This window comes from Ursus arctos, unplaced genomic scaffold, assembly GCF_023065955.2.
Source record: "Ursus arctos isolate Adak ecotype North America unplaced genomic scaffold, UrsArc2.0 scaffold_6, whole genome shotgun sequence".
Lineage (NCBI taxonomy): Eukaryota > Metazoa > Chordata > Mammalia > Carnivora > Ursidae > Ursus > Ursus arctos.
The window spans coordinates 27,896,549-27,921,981 of NW_026623078.1; the positions used below are offsets into that span (position 1 = coordinate 27,896,549).

Consider the following 25,433-nt stretch of genomic DNA (forward strand, 5'->3'; position numbering starts at 1 on the left):
GTGTGTGTACAGATGTTTTTATTTCTCTTGGGTAGATACCTCAAAATAGAGTTTCTAAGTCCTATAGGGAACTCTATGCCTAACATTTTGAAGAAATGCCAGACTGTTTTCCAAAGGGCTACACCATTTTATGTTCCTGCTAGCAGTGCAAGAGGGTTCCAGTTCCTTCCCATTTTCACTGAAACTTGCAACTGTCTGTCTAACGTTTCTTTATATAAAGCATTATTCTTCCTTTACTTCTATTTTGCAATTCAAATCTCGTCTTTATCCCCTCTCCTTCCCTTCTCTTATCAAGTCTCTAACACGGTATGGGGACCTATATGAATTAGTTTATAGAATGGTTTTCTTGTGAAAGTAGGTTTTTCTTCAGTGCCCCTCTGTGCCAGATTGGGCTGGAGAGAAAGAGCTAGAGGGAACAGGCACCAGAAGGATCATGGGGCTCAGGGGGAGCCTGACCACCAGCCTTGGCCCTGGGTTGGAGACAGGGTCATGGGTGGGTAAGCACACCTCTGGTTCCTTGAAGACACGGGAAGAGGTGTATCACTTGTCTGTAAGCTAAGTACACTTTCAGATTGTTGGAACTCAGAGCAATCCAGCCTGGTGGAGCCCTGTTCACAAGCTCTGGCTGATCTCTACCCCCTACTCAAAGTGTGGGTGAGAGCTCTTGTTACTGGTCCATGACAACAATTGAAAACAAGTGTTTAGAAACATTTTTAACAATATGACATTGCTGTGACATCCCAGTGTGATAAACTCATGATCATGAACTCATCTCATTAAATGGGGTTTAACTTGTTCGCTCGTCAAATTCACAGAGAAAGTTGCAGGTGGCAGGAGCTGCATTCTAGACAGAATGGTAGGACCAGTATGGATCGGAAATCAAAAGTGAGATTAGTCCTTGGACACAGCATGAGAACCACCGCAGCCAACTCATGCTTTTCAGCATTTTCCTCCCCTCAGCTACATTCGAACTTTAAAAAATTTTATTTGTTTGAGAGAGAGAGAGAGAGAAAGAGAGAGTGAGCATAAATTAGGGGTAGGGGGAGAGGGAGAGGGAGAAGCAGACTCTGCACTGAGCAGGGAGCCTGATGTGGGGCTCAATCCCAGGATCCTGGGATCATGACCTGAGCTGAAGGCAGATGCTCAACTGACTGAGCCACCCAGGCGCCCCTACATTCAACTTTGATACAGGAATGGAGGAGATTCAGGGTGTATGAGAATAATGATGATAACAGACACTAACTGGGCGCTCACTAAATGTTAGGCTCTGTGCTAAGCGCTTTATTCATATCAACAATTTAATTTATGCTATTACTGTTTCCATTCTGTTGCACTATTATTATTTCCATTCCAGCAAACTGGAGATGGGAGGCGTAAGTACTAGTTCTGTGGGTAGGTTTATATCCCGATGGGTGAGTGGGGTGTTACCTGCCTCAGCTTCAAGTTCTTCCAGTTTCTGAGGGTCTACTCTTCTCACTGATTTGGATTCTGGCGCCTCTCCTCACTTCAGGCCCTGGCTCTGCCTGCTCCCGTTTGCTGGCTGATTTACTGGATCTCACAATATGGGGAAGTTCTGTGAGTCAGTGGGGTGGGAATGTAAATAGGAAGGATCAAGGCAGGAAAAGAAGCTGAGAAAGAGCCCAGAGGAGTAAAGGAGAGCTTGACTGTCCTTTCTCTAGGGGAAGAGTTATAGCAACTGCTGTGGAAAGTAGAAATCTGGGGGGAAGAAATAGGGGTTTATAGAACTAAGTGTGAGGTATTCACTTCCTCTGTTTATTCACAACCTTGGGAAAAATCCACAGAACTTACTGTGCTTTTGGAGTGAGGCAGGTATTTTCCTTTTGCAAACAGGGTCCTGAGTGAGAGTGCCGGGCAGGCTGCCTGGCCACTTTTGGATTACATTTGGACAACTCAGAGCCCTTAACTCCCATTCCCAGCTAGTGTAGCGTGGGACACGTATTTACACCAAAGGGAGAGAAGACTTGTAGTTCTCTCTGGTCTTTTAGAAGAGCTGGGTTAGGGATAGGGAGGGTCAGTCTACCCAGTGAGTAGCCACGCAGGTGTGTAACCATTCCTTCCTTCCTTGCTCTGTCTGCATGTTGGCTGAAGGTTACCCTGCTGACCTCTGTTTTTTAGCCAGCATTATCTTGGCTTGATGCAGATTTTCTATGGTGGGCTTGTGCTAAACTCCTTCGCGTTCTGTTCCATCAAAACACTTATTTTAAGGATTTGTAAAGTTGTCTTATTATTTGGGGATCTGAGGTTAGTGACCCATTAGGAAGAACTGCTAACCTTGAGGGAACTTTTGTAGGCTTTACCCTCAAGTTCATTTCAACTCAGGGAGAGTCACGAGGCCCCCCCTACAGCTCTCCGCAAAGGTATATTGGTCGTTTATGTCCGCATGCCACGTGAATGCTTTTAGGGGGAAACCTTATACACAAAGCCTTAGACTTTTGCAGTCCAGCGAGCAGTGCTGTTCTTTACCAACCTTTCCAATAAGTTGCTAGAGCCAAGATGTACTACGTAGAATATTTAGGAGAATTTCCCGAGAGATTCTTCGAGATGCATAACTTGGCAGCTGGAGATGACATCAGTCTTCAGTAAGTCTGAGATTTTTCAATTTTAAAATGAAATATTTTGCTTCTGGGGACTCCTCTCCATGGAATTTTAAAGTGCCCTTGTGTCATTGTGTAATTATTCAACAAGAGCTTTGCCTTGGGAGCATTGCCGTGGCTGGGAATTAAGAAACTTCTGTTTCAATTCCAGCCGCACCAGTGACTTCTGTGTGACCTTAGGGAAATTAGTTAACCTCCTTGGGTTTTATGTGTTTCAAAATGAGAATCAGACTATTACCTCATAGTCTGGGCTCAAGACTCAATACGGAGCTGAAGCCCAATGAGCTCCCCAGGTGAAGACTGCTAACAGTAACCTGGTGCTTCAATGCGAAGGCCCTCCCTCTGTTCAGAAGCAGTTAGTAATCTGTCAGCCTGCAGGCCTTTGGAAGGCTTATTTCATACTAACAATATGTTATATTTGAGGAGTGCCTTCCGATTTTTAAAAGAATACTATGTATTTAGTCTTCTAATTTGATTTTCTCCATCCTGGGGAAGGCAGGATTTATTATCTCCTGAATTCTATAACTTCAGTTAGGGCAGGGAACTTCAAAGGGATGTTACAAGTTAAAGACTTCGTAACATATAGGGCAATGCTTATTCTTCCACAATCTAGCCCCATGGAAAGAGTTTCTATGGCGATATTTACATTTGTAGTGTAGATTTCTCCTTGATAGGACACTAGATTCGCCATCAGAGTGGTTGTGTTTAAATCTTGCTCTATCAGTGAGGAGCCTTAAGCAATTTACTTAGCTTTTCTTGGCTTCATTCTTCTCATTATAAACTAGGATAAGGGGTGCCTGGGTGGCTCAGTTGGTTAAGCCTCTGACTCTTGATTTCGGCTCAGGTCATGATCTCAGGGTTGGATGGAGCCCTGCACTGGGCTCTGCCCTCAGCAGGGAGTCAGTTTGAGATTCCCTCCCTCTCCCTTTGCCTGCCCCCCCTTGCGTGTGCTCTCTATAAAATAAATAAATAAATCTATCTTTAAAAATAAAGTAAAATAGGGATAATAAAAGTACTCATCTCATAATCTCAATCCTAATAATAAGGGTTACATGAAATAATATACATACATATATATAAAGTGCTTAGTGTGTTGCCTATTGTATAGTAAACTCCCAATTATTATATTGTGTTTATTTTTATCTTCTTATGTACCATCAGGTTATACCAATATACAATCAAGTTATTCTTCTTTTAAGTATACACTTTAAAATGTTTAACACACATTAGTCTTTTCATAAATCAGAACAGCACAAAGAAGAAAATATAAAAATGATTTGTGTTCTTCCCACTTAATCCCTGTTGACATTTTAAAGAACAAGCTAATACATTTATAAGGTTAGAAACATGAACTTGTAGAGAAGTGTATACCTTGGAAAAATGAGGAACCTCTTTTTTCTTTTTGCAAGGTAATCCCTATTAACTGTTCGATTATTTTCAGGAAAATATGCATATTTCCACATATGTGCACTGACCTTTCTCCTGTTCACACATGATTTCGTACAAAGCATACTGTTCTGTACTTGTTTTTCTCCACTTCTATATCTGAAATCTTTTCCACATACAGATCTACTTCAATCTCTTTAATGTTCTCCTAGTGTTCCATTAGATAGATGCATCATAGTTCGTTTGTTCTGTTATTTGTTGATGGACACTGGGTTGTTTTCAGTTTTAGTTGGTTTGTTTGCAATTTAATTATGCTCTAGTGAATATCTCTGTATTTATGTCTTGGGGGACTTTTTGCAGGTATGTCAGTAAGGTAAATTCCTAGCTTAGGGTCACTGAGTGACGCATTTTAGCTTTGATAGTTATATGATACATCCTTCTCTACCAATTTATACCAATGTAATACTTCTGCTAAAGGCTGTTTCCTATACACTTGCACATACCAGGTATCTACCAACCATAAGCATTTTGAAGATTAAAAAATGGCATCTTGTGATTTATATTGTTGATCCGTGAAGAACATTATCTCTTTTTTATTGTGATTTTTCTTATGAGTACGGTTGATTAGCTTTTCCTATATTTGTCTTTTTCACTGTAAACTCCATGTTTGTATACTTTGCCGATTTTTCCATTAGGTTATTTATGTTTTCTCCTATTTATTTATAAGCCCTCTTAAAAATAAATATGTGGTTTTAAGAGATATGTTAAATCATATGTAATTTTATGTATATCTTGGGATAAAATAAATTTGCTTGGCAGCTATAGTAGACAAAATTTGTGATTGTTGGTCCAGCATCTATTTCCCCTTCCACAAATACTATCCAGAATTTCCTGTTGGATTACAGTGCATTTTTGGTCCATGCATTTTGGGTTTCTCTAGGTGCAGACACATGATCTAGACTTGCCCACCAGAGACCTGCAGCCCTCTGGCCACAGTATAGAGGCAGAGGCCCATGCTGACCAATAGGAGCCTTTTCTGTGACTCTGCTGCATTCGTTTGACAAGAGGGGAACTTTCATTCTGCTGCAGTAGCTGAGAAGGACAGGATGCTGTGGAAAATACAGTAAAGTGGAGCCTCAGGTCAGGAAGTAGGAGTAGGCAAATGTATAATCAATAATTGGCTTCTCTACTACCATGGGTCTTATGGGCGAAGTTGGCTTGGTTTGGAAATTTGATATGAAAGGATGCACCAAAAATACGCAAGGGCAGGTGGGAGAAATGCTTTTAGGATGACTTGAAATTCAAAATACTCCCGGCAGAGCCATGAATGCCAGGCAACAATTTACTCAGGAAGGGGAAATTGAGGCTCGTTTTGAGTCATTGCACTATGACCTCTACATTGTGAAATGGCCAAGTCTTCACAAGAGACTGGTTTAATAAATAGGAGTCAGGCTATAGCTTGCAGCCTGAGGGATGAACTTCCTGTATGTGTTATTTAATGTGCTTGAGTATCGTTTTGGTAAAATCACACACATTGATAGCTACAGAAGCATATGCAATGAAGGATGTCTCTTGTTTTTTGTTTCTTTCTTTCTTTCCCTCCCTTTCTGTATTAATTGGGAGTTGGGGATTTGTGCTTCCCCATATGTCAGAGGGTGACGTACTACCATATCTCACATATTTTATTAGCCAGTTCAAGTTTAAAAACATGGAATGCTAGGACTTAGGAGTACAATTTCATAATGCTGCTTACTTTTGGCATTGAGTACCAGTTTATGACTATATTCCTTTTGGCAAGCCAGAGTTTAACTTCCAATAAGAAGAGTTAAGTGGTGAAAATGTGTAAGATAAACTCATAAAGTTAAGCTTCTAAAATAAGAATTAGCTAAGTGAAAAAAGCATAAACTCAGCTCAGCTCATAGTGAGTAAAGCTAGTAATTTATGTCCACTTAAAAATGTTTTAATTATTTTATAGTGTGATAGGAGCAGGAATGACAGATCGGCAAAATTCAAACCATGTAACAAAACCAGCCATACTGATGACATAGTTTACCAAATGTAGATTGAAATGATTTTCTCTCTTCAGGGTGAACTCGTTAGAAAAGTCAGGCCGGAACCACATGGGCTACATTTCAACCAAAGAATCACTGAGTTGAGAGGGGGAGAGCTGCACAGGGCCTTTCCTCCCTTTGGCATGTTTGCAATTTGACTGTCAGATGTAAGGCTGGGAACCAAGAGGGCCACATACCTACTGGCTTTTGTAAGTTCATTTATTGTGATGAAAGCTATTTTCCCAAATTCTCCTTTCTCTCTTTCCATATTTTTTATGATTATGTATAATATGACTATATTATAATCTAGCATTATTAGGAGTGAGAGATTTTAAATATGTGAATTTTCTTTTTTTTCTTTTCTTCCTTTTAAAATAATATGTTTATTTATTTGAGAGAGAGTGCACAAGAGAGCACATGCAGGGGGAGTGGCAGAGGGAGAGAGAGTGGCAGAGGGAGAGGGAGAAGCCTGATGTGGGCTCGATTGGATCCCAGGACCCATGGATCATGACCTGAGCTGAAGGCAGACACTCAACCCACTGAGCCACCGACCTGCCCCTAAATATGTGAATTTTCTAAGCAATTGTGGCACCTTAACTTTTATGTTTTAATTATTTTTAAAATAAATTTTAAATTTATTTTAAATGAAATAAATGTGAAATTATGTTTTAAAATAAATTTTAAAATACATTTTTAAATTTCTTTCATTTCTGAGAGAGGTCTCGAGTGCGGGGCGGGGCAGAGGAAGAGAGAATGGACTTGTGCTGAGCGTGTCACAGGGCTCCATCTCATGACCCGGGGATCACAACCTGAGCTGAAATCAAGTCAGTGGCTTAACCAACTGAGCCACCCAGGTGCCCCTGTTATAATTATTTTTAAGAAAACATTTTCTAGGGGCTATTTGTACATCCTTGGTATCACTATTAGGGCTTACTGTTCTTTGTGCCAATACAACTCTGTGTCTGCATGACAGCCCCTCATGTCAGGCTATCAGCTGTCACTTACTTGTCATCCGTTGTTGCTGCGTCCACCAGCCACCATCAGCTCTTCTAGTTTAAGGCCTCAAATATGAAGTGGTGAATATCTTACTTGTGAGTCAGGCAGGGGCCATATTTTTTCAGCAAAGTGTGGACCACAATGTGTCGGCGTATTATGGAGAGGATTCCTATGCTGGGTGCGTAATTGAAATCGATGACCCTAGAGGGCTTCAGTGACTGGTTCCTCAAGACTTGGTAAGTAGAATTCTAGTCTTCCTTCTTCCTTGTTGCTTGGCTACCTCTTGCCCATTCTTTGATCTTGACCACTTCCTATAACTACTCTTCAAGCTCTCCTTGTGCACTCATGACACTGACTTCCTGTATCATCACTTAATGTTTCACATTTTATTGTAATTTGTTATTTAATGGTTGTGTTTCTTGGCAGATGCCACGCATGCTGGCATTATGCCCATTAAGTTTTCCCCAGCACAAGCACGTAGTTCTCTGCTCGTAGCAGGTGTTTTGATATATTTATTTTAATGAAAGAATGAAATTGAAGTGAATGTAATCCGTCTCACTGGTCACACAGCTAGGGTGAAGGCCATCCAGGGCCTGAATAATAATCACATTGGGAACAAAATGGTGATACTTTTATCTCTAAAAAAATATATCTATTTTCTAAGTTGCTGTCCTGCCCTGATAGTTGTAGGATGTTAAAACTCAGTTATTGTGGTGCCTGAGTGGCTCAGTTGGTTGACCGTATGACTTCAGTTCAGGTCATGATCCCAGGGTCCTGGGATGGAGCCCTGCATTGGGCTCCCTACTTGGTGGGGAGTCTGCTTCTCCTCTCCCTCTGCCTCCTTCCCCATGCTCATGTTTTGTCTCTATCTTTCAAATAAATAAATAAAATATTTTTTAAAAAACCCTCAGTTATTTTGGGGGCTCCCTTCTCTTTCCTTGATGTGCCAAGAATCTGTAAGGCTTCTGTGGTTGGTGCCTGGAGAAATGGGAGGGCCTCTTTCTCTTAACCCTTTGAAGCCACTTGCTTTCCCCCTTCTCTCCTGGCCCTATTATCTTAATTAATTCTGTTAAACAAAGACTATAAAACACAAGCCAGGAAAGATGGTGAGCTCTGAGCAGTTTCTGCTATCTCTGCCATAACACAAATGCCCCAGAGGAGAAGGTACCCAAGGCCTAGCTGTTTGCTTTAAGTGTGAAATGAGAAAGAACAAAATATAAATTAATAACAAAAAAAAATCACCCTGTACTACAATGGACTGAATTGCATCTCACCAAAATTCATATGCCGAAGCCCTAACCCCCAACATAATCATATGTGGAGATAGGGTCTTAAGGAAGTAATTGAAGTCATAAAGGTGGGGCCCTGAGCCAATAGATTAATATCCTTATAAAAAGAGGGAGAGAGATCAGAGCTCTCTCTTCTCTCCGCCATGAAAGGATACAGTGAGAAGGCAACTGTCTGCAGACCAGGAAGAAGACTCTTATCAGGAACAGAATCTGTGAAACCTTGTCTTGGTTTTCCAGCCTAAAGAACTGTGAGAAAATAAATTTCTTTTGTCTGAGTCACTCAGTCTGTGGTACTTTGTAATGCAGCCTGAACCGGCGAAGACATGTACTTAGTGTTGACTTCCTATCTCCATCCTGCAAAATCACTGGGATGCCAAGCAGAACCGGTCTATACATTAGGCACTCGAGGCATCATGTCAACTTCATTAAATGCTAAATTTAGAATCCATAACAACTTTATTACATGTGAAAGTAATTTGTAGGTTGGATTTTTCTCACTTCTCAAGATTTCCCAAGTATCACAATGATTGCTGAGAAGGAATTATTAATAATAAATGAGCTATTTATTGATAATTTTTCAAAAATGGGATAATTGTTTCAAAAACAAACTTATAAAAAGCCTTTTGATTTCTCAAAGAAAAAAGATATTTAATCTGAGGATGTGAAAACATTTTAATATGTTTAATATGGTATAAGATGAAATCTCTGAATTCTAAAATTCCTAAAATTTGCATATGCCTCCAGTTCCCTCATTTCCCTCCTAGTGTCTTGGTGATTTCTGCTTTGAGAGCGTAATAAAATTGTGATGCCAACTACTCAGAGGGTAGTAGCTACTGAGGGTTAGCTGAGTCTTCACAGGTTAAGGGCTCTCCAGCATGATTGCCCACACTTCTGACACTAGCCATAAGCTTGGAGATTTCCAGATCACCTGTACTTCCAACCAACTGGCTACAAATATGGGACTTCCCACTACCCATCTCAGGTTTGATAATTTGCAAGAACGACTCCTAGAATTAAGGAAAGTATGATACTGATGATTTCTCCTGGCACATCAATATGTATCAACAAGCTTCAGGTGTCCAGAATTTTCACTAGGGCTTCATTGCATACACATGGTTGGTTTTTCTGGCATGGCTAGCCGCCCCCCCCCCCCCCAAAACTCAGATATGGTCCTTGGAGCTCACCATAAATAACAAAGACATTCCCATCACCTAGGAAATTCCAAGGATTTAGGGGTTACCTCCCAGGAACCAGGAAACCAAAGGCCAGCCAAATTCTTTATTATACTTAAGAGAGCTATGGATGTCACACTCACTGAAATGAGTGAGGGCTCTGTCCCCACTTGTGTCACAATTATTTTCTTAGATTCCCCAAAGAGAAAGCTGCGTTTAAAATTGTATTAAAATCCTCTCTCTTAAGAAACTTGAGCTAATTTCTTTCAAGGCTTGGTTGGAGAACTTGTCCATGCCAAACATCAGCTCCCCTTCCTCCTTAGAGACAGCTGTTTCCTCTAGTTACCAAGCTTCTAAATTTTCTTCCCCATTTCTGTTGGGAAGTCCAACAGATCTTGAAAACTGGATTCTTGGTGGACTTTCTCTAGTTTGCTAGAGCTTCTGAGATGATTGTGAAAAAGCATCCCACCTTCCTTTGATATAACACAAATGAGACACGTATTTCCAAGGACTCCTTTTTTTTTTTAAGATTTTATTTATTTGTTTTACAGAGAGAGAGGCAGCCAGCGAGAGAGGGAACACAAGCAGGGGGAGTGGGAGAGGAAGATGCAAGCTCCCAGCAGAGGAACCTGATGTGGGACTCAATCCCAGACCGCTGGGATCGCGCCCTGAGCCGAAGGCAGACGCTTAACGACTGTGCCACCCAGGAGCCCCCATCTTTTTGTTTTAATCAAGGTATAGTATTTGCATTATTAAAGCATGAATTGTCTCCATCTAAAGGCCAACTGGATAAAAAGCACAGGGGACAAGAGTAGAAAGGAAGAGATTGTTTAGAAAATGTTGGCCTCTAGTTTGACTGAAAACCTGTTTTTTGTTTGTTTGTTTTTGGTGATACAGAAAATGGAAATGACTGAAAATCTTAATCAATGATTCCAATTTTGCTTTAAAATCACCCTATGTGCTCTGCCATATAGGATATAGTGATACTTAATTTTATGTGTCAACTTAGCTAGGTAATGGTGCTCAGTTCTTTGGCCAAATACTAGATGTTGCTGTAAATGTATTTTGTAGATTTGATTAACATTTACACTCAGGTGACTTTAAGTAAAGGGGATTATCCTCAATACTGTGGGTGGGTCTCATCTAATCAATTGAAGGCTTTAGAAGCCAAAAAAGAGAAGGAATAATGCCTTCTGCTCAAGACTGTAACATAGAAGTCCTGCCTGAAGTTTCCAGCCTGGTAGCCTACCCTACAAGTATACAGATTTTGGATTTGTGAGCCCCCACGATCACATGGCCAATTCTTTAAAATTTACCATCACCTATCTATCATCACTCTATCTACCCTGGAGAACCCTGACTGATACAGATGTAAATTTTGATTCACTTTCATTAGCATTCAGTTCTCATATAGGAAGATTAAAAAGAAAACAGTAATTGCTGAATAAGCAGAGCTGTCAATGGCATGTTTCAGTGTTGTGCTTTCCCTTCAACTTCCTTTTGCAAATGGCATGGGATAAGAAAACATAGGTATTTGCCTTTAAGACATGTAGTCTGCTTTTAAGATATCACTGCATTTATTATCACATACTTGGCTAGAGATTAATTTGAATATGGTGGAGAGAATCTTGAGTTGAGAAAACTTACTTTTAAGTTCAACTACAGTAGAAGCTCTCTTGGCCAGTTTCTACTTTGGATTAATGGAAGCTTGTAATTCCCTCCATGAATAAATAACACTCACTGTTGCTTCTGATACGTTGAAAGCTAACTGTAGGTAGCGTGTTTCTTCCTAGGATGCCTGGGCACATCTACTTCCATATTTACCTGGAGCCAGCTTAGTTTACCTGAACTCTCTGCATGCCAGTCCTATGGTTATTATTATTATGTTATTTAACTAAATATTGCGTAGACCAATGAAATGGAAGTGCTAAGACCAAGTTGAATGCTTTCAAAAGGCTCAGTAAAGGTGTTTGCTAAAAGAAATTGCTGTCAAAGTAGGCATGAGATGATTATAAAACAAGGAAAATGGGTGATAAAATTCTAAAAGGATTCTGCCCTTAGCTTGCTGTGCAAAACTCCTTGAGTATTCACTTAAAGAAATTGTAGTGGGAAGTCATAGGCAATGCATAAATGCATTATAGGTGTGGTTATGCAAGAAGGAAGATTTGGAACTCCAATTGGTGGGACCATTCTCAGAGAAACCCTTGGTCCAACAGTGACCAAAAAAAAAAAAAAAAAAAAAAAAAGGAATTTGCATAGATTTAGATATATTAAGAAAAAATATAACTGTAATAATTTTTTATGATTGTATATTTTAATTAGCCTTTTCTATTTACCAGCCACCTACTGGTTCTGTTTTCAGTGAATAAGAGGACTTCTATTTTATTTGATTACTAACTAGGTGCCAATTGAAGGTATGACATTGAACAGGTCTTATAATATTGCTGGGGCTATGTTTCCTAAGTTATAAAGTGAAGAGTGTTATTTAGGTGCTCTTAAAAGTCCCTGTCGGTTTAAAATTCTAGGATTGATCTGAGAGGGAGCTGAAATTGCTTTCATAGTGCTCAGATTGGATAGCTTTCACAGGGATCTGATTAAGCAGGTAATCCTTGAGTGGTATCCTGACAATGGGCTTTAGATTGCATCTAATTTTCTATTATCACAAAGCTGAAGTGGACAATCCTTGTACATCGTATTTGAACAATAATTCTAGCATTTCTGAGAACTACTTTATTTTCAGGCAGTGCTCATAACCTCTAAGAATGAGCTGAGTGAGGAAAATATGTATCTCTTTTCCTTTCTTTCCACACCTCTCCCCCCATTTTTTCTTTCTAAATTGCTTTTCTGTAGAAAATTGAAAAATATAACACCAAGGAGGAATCTGGGAAAAGTGCCGTCTTTTTTGAAGGCAGTCATTTTATGCCTTTGCTGAGAACACTGTAGACAGCATGCACAAATATCATGTAAAAAAGGAAATAAAATAATGAAAATAATCTATAATTCTTCTTCCCAAATAGACATTTTTTGACAAAAAATGTATTTTTATTTATTTATTTTTGATTTGCAGCTAAGTACTCTTTGTTAAGCTGAATACTCTTTTGTTAAGCTGATGCTAATTTTAAAGTCATATTAATATTGAAGTCTAGTAGATAGGCAATCAAAAGGTTAGAGAGGGGAAGTAGTTAATATGGGAGAAGTTCCTTATATCAAGTAGCAAACAAAATTTATTACAGACCGAGTGATAATTCAGGTCACACTAGAATTCTTATGGGTGGCTGTCAGTTAAGAATCCGACCCTTGATTTCAGCTCAGGTCATGATCTCAGGGTTGTGGGATTGAGCCCTGCATTGGTGTCTGTGCTCAGTGTGCAGTCTGCTTGTCCCTTTCTCCACACCCCTCTCAAATAAATAAATAAATCTTAAAAAAAAAAAAACCAATAGAATTCTTATGTTTTACAAAGGTAATGGAAAAGTAAACTCATGTTAAATAATCAGTAGGGAGACAATATGGAGAAAATAGTGATTTTGGAGCTAACAATTAAAATGAAATGCTTGTTCTGTTATTTACTCTCATTGAAGCATGGACAACTCAATCTTTCTTTGCCTTAGTTTTCTCATCCATAAAATAGCAACAAAAACACCAACTTTGCAGAAAAAGTAAATTAAAGTAGATAAAATAAGTAAATTAAAAAATAAAAGTAAAGTAAAAAGTAAAATTTAAAGTAAATTAAAAAGTAAAAATCCTGTTTCCCCACTGTATATTACGTATTGGAGATAGGTTCTGGCGAAAACTTTTTCACTCTGTCTAGTGGAACGGTAAAGATCTCATGTATATAAGGGGAGAAAAAAAACACAATTCCTGTGTGTTAGACATGCTTTGTTCATTGACCTGTCTAAAGCAAGGGGCATCTTTGCATGTCGTAGAACCTAGCTGGCAGTGAATTGACTTCTCTCTCTCAAGAATTCAAAGTGGGAGACATACGTTTGCAGACAGCAGGATTTGCACAGAAAGTGGGCAGCGAGGGCAGCCATCCTGTTGGGTCAAGTGGAAGCTAATTAATAAGTAGAGAAAAATAGACTATATATAAAGGAACTCTGCAAAATACTGAGATTACTCCATTCTGGATATTGTTTTAAACACTTCACTTCTTTAGCCCCGCTTACAGGTGATGAAATTGAAGAAACTGAGTTAGTAAGAGATAGATCTAACTTCAGGCAGTCTCAGTTGGAGTTCAAATCTAAACCATCAACCTATAGCATACAAATGAGGCATGGAGAGAGGAGCCTCAATTCTCATCCACCTCCTGTGAGACCCTGTTGGGCAATGAGCCCCAATCATGGATTTCTGCAGTACTTACTATACTCTTTCAATAAACTTCCATTTTTTTGAGAAGATCTCTGTTCTTTAAGAAAATTATCCCTGACTAGAATAGCCAGGAAAATTCTAAAATTCTACCATGCATGGTAAGAAACAAACAACAAGAAACAATAACATCCTTTCAAAGCAAACATGTTAATTGCCCTTGGATTGCTCAGTATTGAACAACATCTTTACATATTGGTCCTGGAGTCATTGCATGGGCTCATAGCCTGCCGTATGTGATAAGGACAAGAAAGATGCTTTGGTGGAATTAAACATTGGCTCCCTTCATGTCTGACTCTTGTTTTGGAATCAATAAGTGTGAGGGCTTTAGCTTTGTTCTCCTTTTTCAAGATTGTCCTGACTCTTTGAGATTCTTGAAGTGCCATGTGAATTTTAGGATTTTATTTTTATTTCTGAAAAAAAAAATGCCATCGGAATTTTGATAGAGATACCATTGAATCTGCAAATCCCTTTGGGTAGTAAGAATATTTTAACAATATTAAGTGTTCTAATCCATGAGTACATGGTGTCTTGCATGTAATTTATATCTTTGATTTCTTTACAGTAGCAAGAAATACTACAGATGTTTTGTAGTCTTATGTATACAAATCATTCACCCCATTGTTAAGTTTATTCTTAAGTTCTATTTTTTTTTTATGCTACAGTAAATGAGGCTGTTTTCTTAATTTCCTTTTTGGATTGATCATTTTTAGTGTATAGAAACACAAATGATTTTTCTGTGTTGATTTTTGTATTCTGAAACTTTGCTAAAATCATTTATTATTTCAAGAATTTTTTGGTAGAATTTTAAGGGTTTTCCAATTATAAAATCATCTCATCTGTAAACAGACATAATTTTACTTCTTTTCCAATTTCGATGCCTTTTGTTTCTTTTTCTTGTCTAATTGTTCTGAATAGGACTTCCAGCACTGTGTTGAATAGTAGTGGTGGGAGTGGATATCCTTGCCTTATTCTAATCTTAGAGAACATATCTTTCAGTCTTTTACCATTGAGTATGATGTTAGATGTGGCCATTTTATTTTTAAAGATTATTTATTTGAGAGAGAGAGGGAGAGAGAGAGAGCACGTGCACAGGGGAAGGGGCAGAGGATCTCAAGCAGATTCCCTGCTGAGCATAGAGCCTGACTTGGGGCTTGATCTCAAAACCCTGAGATCATGGCCTGAGCTGAAACCAAGAATCAGACGCTCATCCGCTGAGCCACTCAGGCGTCCCAGCTGTGGCCTTTTTATATATGGCTCTTATTATGTTGAGGTGGTTTTCTCCTATTCTTAGTTTGTTGCCCACTACCTTAGGGTACTTGATCTTGCCTTATGGATTACAGACCGTATTGGGCACTGACTTGTTGAATTTCAGGTACAAATCTTGAAGGTGCCTGTCTTGGGCTGGATTTCAACACCTGCCCTAGCCATGACTTACATGTTCTTTCTGTTTAGAAGTAATGATCTTTAAATTTTGACACCTGAACCGAGTTTTAAACTTACCTTAAGTAGCTTCTACATCTAAGTTTAGTAACAATTATTCTGTCTTTTGCCACACTGCCATCTCCGTAAAGAAGGGAATAGTTTTACTCACATATTTTTAGTGCCTCACATAAAACATGTTCAGTAAACATGTCTTTGCATTGCTTCTATCACTGAAACCTTCTGTCACTAACATCTTTAACAGTCAACACAATAAATATTTATCAAGTAAAGAAATAAATGAATTGCATGTTCTTAAACAGGCAGAGATAATTAAAGAACTGTCTATTCTCTCTTTCTCTTTCCTAACAGTGCAAGCTTGCTACAGTGTTTGTGGGGTTTTGTAGCTGACAGAACTTAGGTAGTATCTATAAGCTTGAGTGAATTTATAGATTATGACTGTTGGAACCATGATATTGCATGCTTGGAGACTTTCCCCCAGTGAGGATGGTTAAAACCTCAAATCAGTACTGTTGAAAGTAGCAAATGATTGATACATATTTTTGGATAATAACTAATGATCAGAATTTAGAAGATTTTATATGGAAACTAGCATTCTATTGATAGCAGTAGCAGAGTGTAAGAAGAAAGCATGGAACTCCCCAAATTATTTACATAAATTATATGATAAATTTATTTATATAAAAGAATCCAACATTAATGTTTACTCTTTTTAAAAGCCCACTTATTGAGATATAATTTATGTTTTTTGCTCTTTTTTTAAAGATAATTTAATAAATGTATTTAAGTTTGTTATGCAAGGAGTATCTTTAATGTTTCTAAGATTTTTTAACATAATAAAATTCTTTACAAAAAATTTTCAGCATAGAATTGCTATTTTATGATTCTTTAGTCTTAAAAGTGACATGACTCTTTTTTCTAAGTGTCTAGTTAAGACTTCACTTGCCGAGTTGTTGGTAGTAGTTGGATGAATCTGAGCCATAGCAGACCCCCAAGGGGGGGCAGTGAATGAGTGAGAAAAGAACACAGGATCTGTAGTTAGATGCCCTGGATTTAGGTCCTCCTTGCCTCTTATCCCTGTGTGTTCCAGGACAAGCCATGTAACCTCTCTCAGTCTCTGCCCTTCTGTGCAAAACAGAGGTGATAGTAATAGGATCTGCTTAACTTCTGTCATGGGTTATTTGGAGAGCCAAATGAAATCATATCACTGAAAATAGTTTATAAGCTGTAAATTGCTATTAATGTTAGTTACTCTAATTTTGACAACTCTCCTTTATGTATTTCTTTTTTTTAAGATATTTATTTATTTATTTATTTATTTATTTGAGAGAGAGATAGAGAGAGAGCGCCAGGGAAGGAACAGAGGGAGAGGGTCAAGCAGACTCTGCACTGAGCATGGAGCCTGATGTGGAGCTCCATCTCACGACCCTGAGATCTCGACCTGAGTCAAAATCAAGAGTCAGACCCTCAACTGGCTGAGCCACCCAGGTGCCCCTCCTTTACATATTTCTGATAGTAGAGATCCTGTTCTCTGACATAAATTCTCGCATCACATAGTGCTTCTTCTCTGATATGAAAACAGGGTGATCAGCCTTTCAATGATGTCTGGAACTTGAGGCAACATTTGGAAATTAAAAAATGAAACTGGGATGTATTTAAATACAATCTTCCAAAAAAGAAAGACTTATACCTTTCTGAAACAAAATTTAGCTTGCCTGCATTCCATAAAAGCAGAGTTATATTTGTCATTCTTAACTGATTTGGGCTTTCAAAATTTCTGAAATGTTATTCTGCCACTTAATATTTCCTAAAAGTTCTCCACTTTAGTTCAGTTCTATGAAACTACATTCCATTTTAACCCAAATTGCAAGTTTGCTTTCCAACCCTTTAACAGAACGTGATAATAGCCAAGAGCTAGTTTTGGAAGGGAGAGAGAGAGACAGGAAGAGAGGAAGAGAGGGAAGGAGGGAGGCAGAGAGAACAAGCATGTGTATTTTATGCATTTACAAAGCACCATCTGGGAACTTTCAGAAACTCGGGGTCATTTTATAGTTTGCTTTCAAAATAGGTGTAGAGAGACACCCATCTTTCCTCAAACAATCAGGTGGAGTAAAATTACCTTGGAATATGTTAAAATTGCCATCGGTGAGAGATGTGCTTATCTAATTTCATAATGCATCAATAGGTATTTCATCTTCTTAAACAGGTCCATCTTTTATTTTAGCCAAATTATATTTAGGTTGGGAGGCCAGAAATTCTGATTTAGTAAATCCTTATTTTTCCCTATTTTTTTCCCCCAAATGGTCACCAATTTTGGAATTTTGGGAAAACAAGGAAGAGTCCAATATACCCATAAGAGCTGTTAAGCTGCCTGTGAGCAATTGTATTGTGTCTCACCAGAGGGAAATAGTTCATGTGAGTTGTGTGGGTCCCGTCCAGAAGTAACAAGGGGCCAGTAAGGCAGCATGGGAAGGGGAGTGTTGCTCACCTGGCCTGTCTTTGGCACCAGAATCTTGCCTGCAAGTAAAAGTTTGAAGCCATCAGATCTGGACATTTTTAAAAAATGACATCTAGAGGGGTTTTACATTTTGATTTTATTAAGACAACAAGGGATTGAAAAGAAATGAGTTTATTCTATGAAATGGGGAATTATATGCTTTTTATAAACAATATATAGCAATGTATTGCAAACCGTGTTCTGAAAAAAAAAAAAAAAACAAACATTCAGGGAGATGCTGATTGAAACCAGGCTTCTTGGTTGAAATAAATGGAGGATACGCTGAGTTGAGGGTAAGCCATTTCTCTTTACAGCAAGGCTCTCAAGACCTTTACTATGCTAATATGAATCCTGAAGCACCCAGCAGACCACAGAATACTATTCCTTTCAGAGAGTACATCTTAGAGCCACATGCCCCTCTTGAAACCTCATCTGTCCAGCACTAGCTTGGGAGCTAATTTTTAAACAAATATTATCAACTGCCAGTCACATACTGTGGGATTTTATTAAGTTTGTTTTTTTTGTTTTGTTTTAGTTTAATATGTGCACTTGATTTTTTTATTTTATTTTTTTGAGTTTGATATGAACTTTGGATTCTTCTCCTGTGGTGATCAGTAGAATGCTTAGTTTGGTGCCGAGGAGCTACTCCTGTGCTCGTTAGGTTTGGTTGTCTCTGTCCCTTGTCGACTTTTCCATGTGTCCCCAGTTCTCATGTCCCTATCTGCCCTGCATTTGCTGTGCCCTTTTTCAGAGCCTTTAAGATTAATTGCAGAGGACTCTTGGTACTTCAGTCTGTAATTGATCCAAAGCCAATATATTTTTTTTAAATGATTTTTTATTATATTATGTTAGTCACCATACAGTACATCCCCGGTTTCCGATGTAAGGCTCGATGATTCATTAGTTGTGTATAACACCCAGTGCACCATGCAATACGTGCCCTCCTTACTACCCATCACCGGCCTATCCCATTCCCCCACCCCCCTCCCCTCTGAGGCCCTCAGTTTGTTTCTCATAGTCCATAGTCTCTCATGTTTCATTCCCCCTTCTGATTACCCCCCCTTTCTTTATCCCTTTCTTCCCCTACTGATCATCCTAGTTCTTATGTTCCATAGATGAGAGAAATCATATGATAGTTGTTTTTCTCTGCTTGACTTATTTCACTTAGCATTATCTCCTCCAGTACCGTCCATGTTGTAGCAAATGTTGAGAACTCGTTCTTTCTGATAGCTGAGTAATATTCCATTGTATATATGGACCACAACTTCTTAATCCAGTCATCTGTTGAAGGGCATCTCGACTCCTTCCACGATTTAGCTATTGTCAAAGCCAATATTTTTAGTACAGAATTCCAATGACTACTTTTTTTCTTTTCTTTTCTTTCTTTCTCTTTTTCTTTCTTTTTTCTTTTCTTTTCTTCTTCTTCCTCCTCCCCTCCTCCTCCTCCTCCTCCTCCTCCTCCTCCTCCTCCTCCTTCTTCTTCTTCTTCTTCCTCTAGAGAGAGCAAGAGAGCACAGGGCAAGGAGGGGCAGAGGGAGAGGGAGAAAGAGAATCTTAAGCAGGCTCCATGCCCAGCATGGAGCCTGATGCAGGGCTCGATCTCATGACCCTGAGATCATGACCTAAGCTGAGATCAAAAGTCGGACGCTTAACAGACTGAGCCACCCAGGTGCCCCTCCAGTGACTATTTCTAAGGAGATTTTCCTTTCTTCTCATATGTACTGCAAAATGCCCATCACCAGTTACTTAGGAATGAACTCTATTAGCATTTAATTCTGCAAATTTATGCTTGCTCTTTGATCTCTGTGTTCCATATACCTGGAGCCATACATTGAGTGGGTGAAGCATTATATCATTTTTAGACTTTCCCCCAAAAGCCATTACTGAGCCAACCTCTTAAATTAAAAAATCAGAATATTTTTGCAACCTTTTTAGAAACTGTGAGAGGTAGCTATCTTTTAATAGATACTTAGGAGGTGGCTATTCCTAATCTTCTGGAGTTCTCATATTCCCATGTTTGGTCGCTGGGCAACCAAAATACTGTGCTTTTTTCCAAGCAACCCAATTTCCTCCGGACGATTCCTTCAATCAGTGTGTTGGTCTTGGTGGAATGACGTACCAGTGATTAAGCAATTGTCTGTCAGCTCTCATTCAAGCTGCTATACCTGGCTTGTGATAGTGGGGCTGGGATTATGCAAATTCTCCCTTGCTAGCTGACTTCCTGTTTATAGAGGGCCTAGGTGGAGACTAGGAGGTTTACTTGCTCTTCCTGTCTTCAGTGCCCCAGGAATGGTATTTCACCCCTGCAGCTGCTGTTCGTTCTGGATTGCATCTTCTTGCAGCACTTCTTGCTGGGCTTAGGCCTACCAGCAGGAACCTGGCAGAGCACCCCCTCCTCAGAGGTCTGAGCCTAGATTTGCAAGCCCTTCCTTTGAGCTCTGAAGACACCAGCAGCAGCTGGACTCTGCTCTCTTTCTTAGCGGTTGGACTTCAGCAGTGCAGAGTTTCTCCAAGCTTTTGGATTCTGATAACCCAACCTCTTCCCTTTGCTCTGGCAACCCTGGGATGGTAAATGCTTCCTGCACTTACTACCTCTGTGTTTCTTCAGCACTCTTGTTTGACTTTTCAGTCCTTCAATAGCCTATATTAAAATCTCTCTGGTTAAAATATCTAGTGTGGGGCACCTGGGTGGCTCTGTCAGTTGTGCGTCTTCCTTCAGCTCAGGTCATGATCCTAGAGTCCTGGGATCGAGTCCTGCATCTGGGTTCTTGCTCAGTGAGGAGCCTGCTTCTCCCTCTGCTGCTCCCCCTGCTTGTGCTCTCTCTCTCTCTGTCAAATAAATAAATAAAATCTTAAAAAAACAAAACAAAACTAGTGTGGCTTCTGTTTTCCTGAATGACTCTGATTGAGATAGAGATAAAGCTGCCTGCATCCCCCAGTAAAGGTCAGAAACCCTAGAGTCCAGGCTGTCCTTCTCCCTCTCACAGCCAGTGTGTGTCCATGAACTAAGCACAGACAATCAAACACTTCTTACTGGAGGTTTTGGATCCTGAGGAGGCTGGATCCTGAGGAGGCTGAAAATAAATAATAGTTGGAGTATGTTCATCACAGCAGGGGAAAATTGACTTTACTCTTTCTGTTCTGAGATAGTTCCTATTTCCTAGCTGTCTGGAGCTCCCTTGAGGAATCCTGTTGCCAAGGTTGGTTCTCTAGCCTTCATTCAAGCCTGTGATTTCTCTGATGTTCTTCCCAAAATGTGCCACGTTAGCCAGAGTCATATTTAGATGCCCGCGGCCAGGGAATCCAGACTCTAAACATGTTAAAATGCACTTAAAATTCAGGTACTTCACTGCCATCTTTATTGTGCTAATGATGAAAAACTCCAAGTTTCATAGGATTTATCCAGGATGGGATTTTTTTTTTTTATTCAAAAGGTAGGATCATAGAATTGTAAGGTTCCAAGTGATTTTCAAGGCCATTGTTTTCCTACCTCTCTCTTTTCCTGGTCCAATGAAGGGTGTACTCTACAATATCATTTCCAGTCATCTTTCAGCCTGTGCTTGAAAAATTCTACTGTTGAAGGCATCACTACTTTCCAAGCAGAGCACCCTGTGTTTGGACAAGTCTAATGCTTAGAAAATATATCTTTTTTTAAATCTGAATTTACTTTTCTGTAGCTCTTAATTATTTGTACCATTTCTGCCCTCAGGAACAATGAAGAGTATTTCTGATTCTTCTTTCTTTTTAAAGATTTTTATTTATTTATTTGAGAAAGAGTGCATGAACATGAGCATGAGCAGTGGGATGGGTAGAGGGCAAGGGAATCTCAAGCAGACTCCTCACTGAGTGAGGGGCCCAACATGGGACTCGAGCTTGACATGGTACTCTGAGATCATGACCTGAACTGAAACCAAGAGTCGGATGCTTAACTGACCGAACCACCGAGGCACCCCATGCCTGATTCTTCTTTGACAAGATATCTTCAAATATTTTTGTATTCTCCACCATGGCACCCTTCCCTGCTCCTCTGCCCCTAGTCACACACATATGTACACATAAGCCTTCTCTTTTCTGGATTATATAGTTTACTTCTGTCTTTCCCTTCTTGTATTGAATTACATTTCAGCAACCTCAGGCAAATAATTGTCTATAATTTTAATTATTATTTTTAACTGATCTAAGTCCAAGTAACACTGTACCACTTCACATGTAGTACAGATACTTTATAAAAGAGTAGTCTCAATTTTTCCTTCCCATCCCTATGACAATGCTGTCATTCATTTCACTTATCCATATACCCAAAACATTGTTACCCTTATTAGTTATGCTTTAGAAAAGTTAAGAATAAGAAAATTAAAGATTTTATTTTAACTTCATTTATCTTTCCCCAGTGCCTGTCCTTTGTTTACATCGATCCGAGTTTCTGACCTTGAAAAACAGATCCAAATTTTCTTCTCCTTGAGACATTCTTTTAACATTCTTTATAGGACAGTTCTGCTGCTGATGAGGTCCTTTAGGTTTTGCTTATCTGAGAAAATCCTTCCTTCCTTCACTGTTGGTGGGTACTTTTGCTGGGTATAGAATTCTAGGTTGGTGACTTTAAAAAAAACACTTTAAATATTTCATTTTGTTCTCTTTTTTCTTGCATGGCTTCTGCTGTAATTTTTATCCTTGTTCCTCTATAAATAAGGTATTTGTTGTTCTTGTTTCCTAACCTCTGGCTTCTTTCAAGATTTTATCTTTGTCTTTGGTTGTATGAAATTTGAATAAGATATATTGAAGGTAGGGTTTTCAGCATTTAACTTGCTTGGTGTTATATGAGTTTTCTGTATCTGTTGTTTGGTGCCTGTCATTAATTTTGGAAAATTCTTAGCCATTATTATTTTAAATTTTCTGTTATGTTCTCTCTCTCTTCTCCTTCTGGTATTCCAATTATATATATATATGTTATACCTTTTGAAATTATTTCATGGTTCTGTACTTTTCTTTTTCATTTTGTTTTTCTCTCTGTTAAATTTTAGTTTGGGAATTCTAGTGATGTAGCTTTCTTTTTAATTAAGTGAAATTCACAAACATAAAATTAACCATTTTAAAGTGCACAATTCAGCGGCATTTAGTACATTCACAGTATTGTGCAGCTACCATCGATAGCAAGTTCCAAAAATATTTTTGTCACCTCAAAACTATTTGTTCAGTAAGCAGTTACTCCATACTTCCCTCTGCTATAAGCTGTTGGTAATGACTAGTTTACATTCTGTTTGGACTTCTCTATTCTGGGTATTTCATACAAGTGGAATCAAAATATATGACCTTTGTGTCTGGCTTCTTTCACTTAGCATACTTTTGAGATTCATTTCAGTTATAGCGAGTATCAGTTCTGCACTCCTTTTTGTGGCTGCGAAATATTTCATTGTAAGTATAGATCAAATTTTATTACCCATTTATCTGCTGATAGACATTGGAGTTGTTTCCACCTTTTGACTATTGTGAATAGTGCTTCCAGTGAGCTATTTTGACTATTTTCTTAAAAAATCTCATTTATTCTTTCCTCTTCTGTATTTATTTACCGATGAACCCATCAAAGTCATTCTTCATTTACAGTGTTGGTAATTTATAGCATTTGATTTTATAATAGGAACTGAGGTAGATAGACCTGTGTGGTAAGGCTGTATGTTAGTCTAGTTAGGAGTTGGACTATATTTCTTTTTGTTGTAGCTGTAGGTGGCAGAGGCTTCACGTTCTTCTAGTCCTCTTATTTTTATGTCCTTGTTGACTCTGGGCTTCCCTAGGTGCTCCTCCTCAGAGAAAATCTGCATCTTGAATTTCTTTCAGCTGTAATCCACCATTATGGGAGGACTTTTGGTGTGGTGGTAAGGTGTGAGGGAGGAAAATCATTCTATAATCTTATGATTAAATGCTAGTCTTTAGTGAGTCTGTGACCTTCACAAATGTTTCTTAGCCTTCCCCTACTCTCTTAGGTAAGATGAGAAGGCTAGATGGGGCTAGGGAAGGAGAAAAGCCTTTTCCCAAGGTGGAATAAAGCTCTGATAAAGTCTTTCCCCTGGAGAGTAGCCCTTTGTTGTGGAGAACCTTCTGTGAGTATTTCAGTGATTACACTTATCCTCCCTCTGCCAGAGCCACAGGTAATCTTTATCAACTCCTGACTGAGAACCTAGTGGCATTCTGGAGGTAAGCCCCACAAAACTTGGTGGGGAACAAGACTGCTGCTCCCCAGGAGTTTCTCATTTTTATGCTAGTCTACACTCTGCTCACCTCAGTTTTCAAAATTACTATTTAAGTTTTCTTACCAGTTTGTATCTCCAGCAGCTTTTGCTTCAGGTAAATAGATCTAGGCTGTGGTGTTCTGGATTTACCTGTCTCTCCAGATTTTAAGGTGGTCCTTTACCCTGTTATTTCAGTTCTTTGATGGGTAAAAAAATTTGTTGATTTTCAGTTTGTTTAGCTTTTATGTGTAGTAAGGACAAAAGTGACAACTTCCAAGCTCCTTACATATCAGCTCTGAAGCTGAATCATTATTTTTAACTCAAGAAATTCAAGAAAACCTTTTTACCTTGATAATGTACATTTCAGTTTCTCAGAATCCTCATAGAAAGTTCTTCTTAATGTCTTGCCAAGTTTTCAAATCACATTGCTTCAGACTCTCTTTTTCTTACTAAACATTGAGAATAGCCATAAACCTAATTATCCTTTCACACTTGCGAGAGACTTTTAGGTCTCTCCCAGCTTTCTCTTCTCTAAGCTAAATAATGACAAGTGTTCTAAACTTCTTAATGGCATTACTTTCTGAATCCTTACTTTTTTTGGCTGTTCTTTTCTGAGGCTTCTGAATCTTTTGTTGTTTTGAACTCTGCTTGATTTCTTGGGCTCTTGGCAAAACTGGTCACTGCAGGAGTAGTTCTGGACATACCCAGATTTTTAAACCTGTCAGGGATTTATAGTGAAACTAGAGAGTAAGGAGAATTGTATACAAAGATAAGTAAAAGTAGAAGGTAGCAGGTACTGAGTATAAATGAATGGCACAGACAAGAGGGCTAGATAGTTCTGAAGATGGAGTGACTGTGGAGGGCTGGTTTGGTGAGCACATGTTGATAGAGGATCTAAAATGTGACCTGGTTCTTAAAGGAATAGTAGGGCTTTGATAAGTAGAAATGGTCAATGATGGAATTGTGGACAGAAGGACTAATACAGATTTAGGCATAGGAATAAGTGTGTTCAAAGAACAAATAGTTTGCCTGGCACAAAACTCTCATAGGGACATACCTGGAGGGACACCAGTGGGCCTGCTTAAGGAGTACAGGTTTCTTCTTGTGGGCAAAAAAAAGTCCTTTAAGATGTTTGACAAAGAGATGTATGTTCAAGGCTGGGTTATAGAAGATGAAGATGAGGGTGATATATTTAGTGGATTGCCCCAAAAGAATAAGTGAAAGCGAGAGTTAGTCCAGGTATCTTTGGGGCTATACATTATTGTCAATTAGAAAAGTAAATATAGGGGAAATTCACTGTTAACTACAGTGATGGTTATAGTAAGAACTATTGGGGGTTTTGCATTAATATTTATTTCTTAATATCTAGGAGTAGACATGGGCAGGGGTACAATAGTG

General features: G+C 38.9%; 1 long non-coding RNA gene across 1 annotated transcript in view; it reads left to right on the forward strand.

Annotated features, from left to right (window-relative positions):
- Positions 1–25,433, forward strand: part of LOC123000840 (uncharacterized) — a 143,737-nt gene that overhangs the window by 110,597 nt on the left and 7,707 nt on the right. The window contains exons 9-10 of the long non-coding RNA XR_007188095.2: positions 6,088–6,261; positions 10,061–10,244. This is a non-coding gene — a long non-coding RNA (uncharacterized LOC123000840). The remainder of the gene's footprint in view (positions 1–6,087; positions 6,262–10,060; positions 10,245–25,433) is intronic.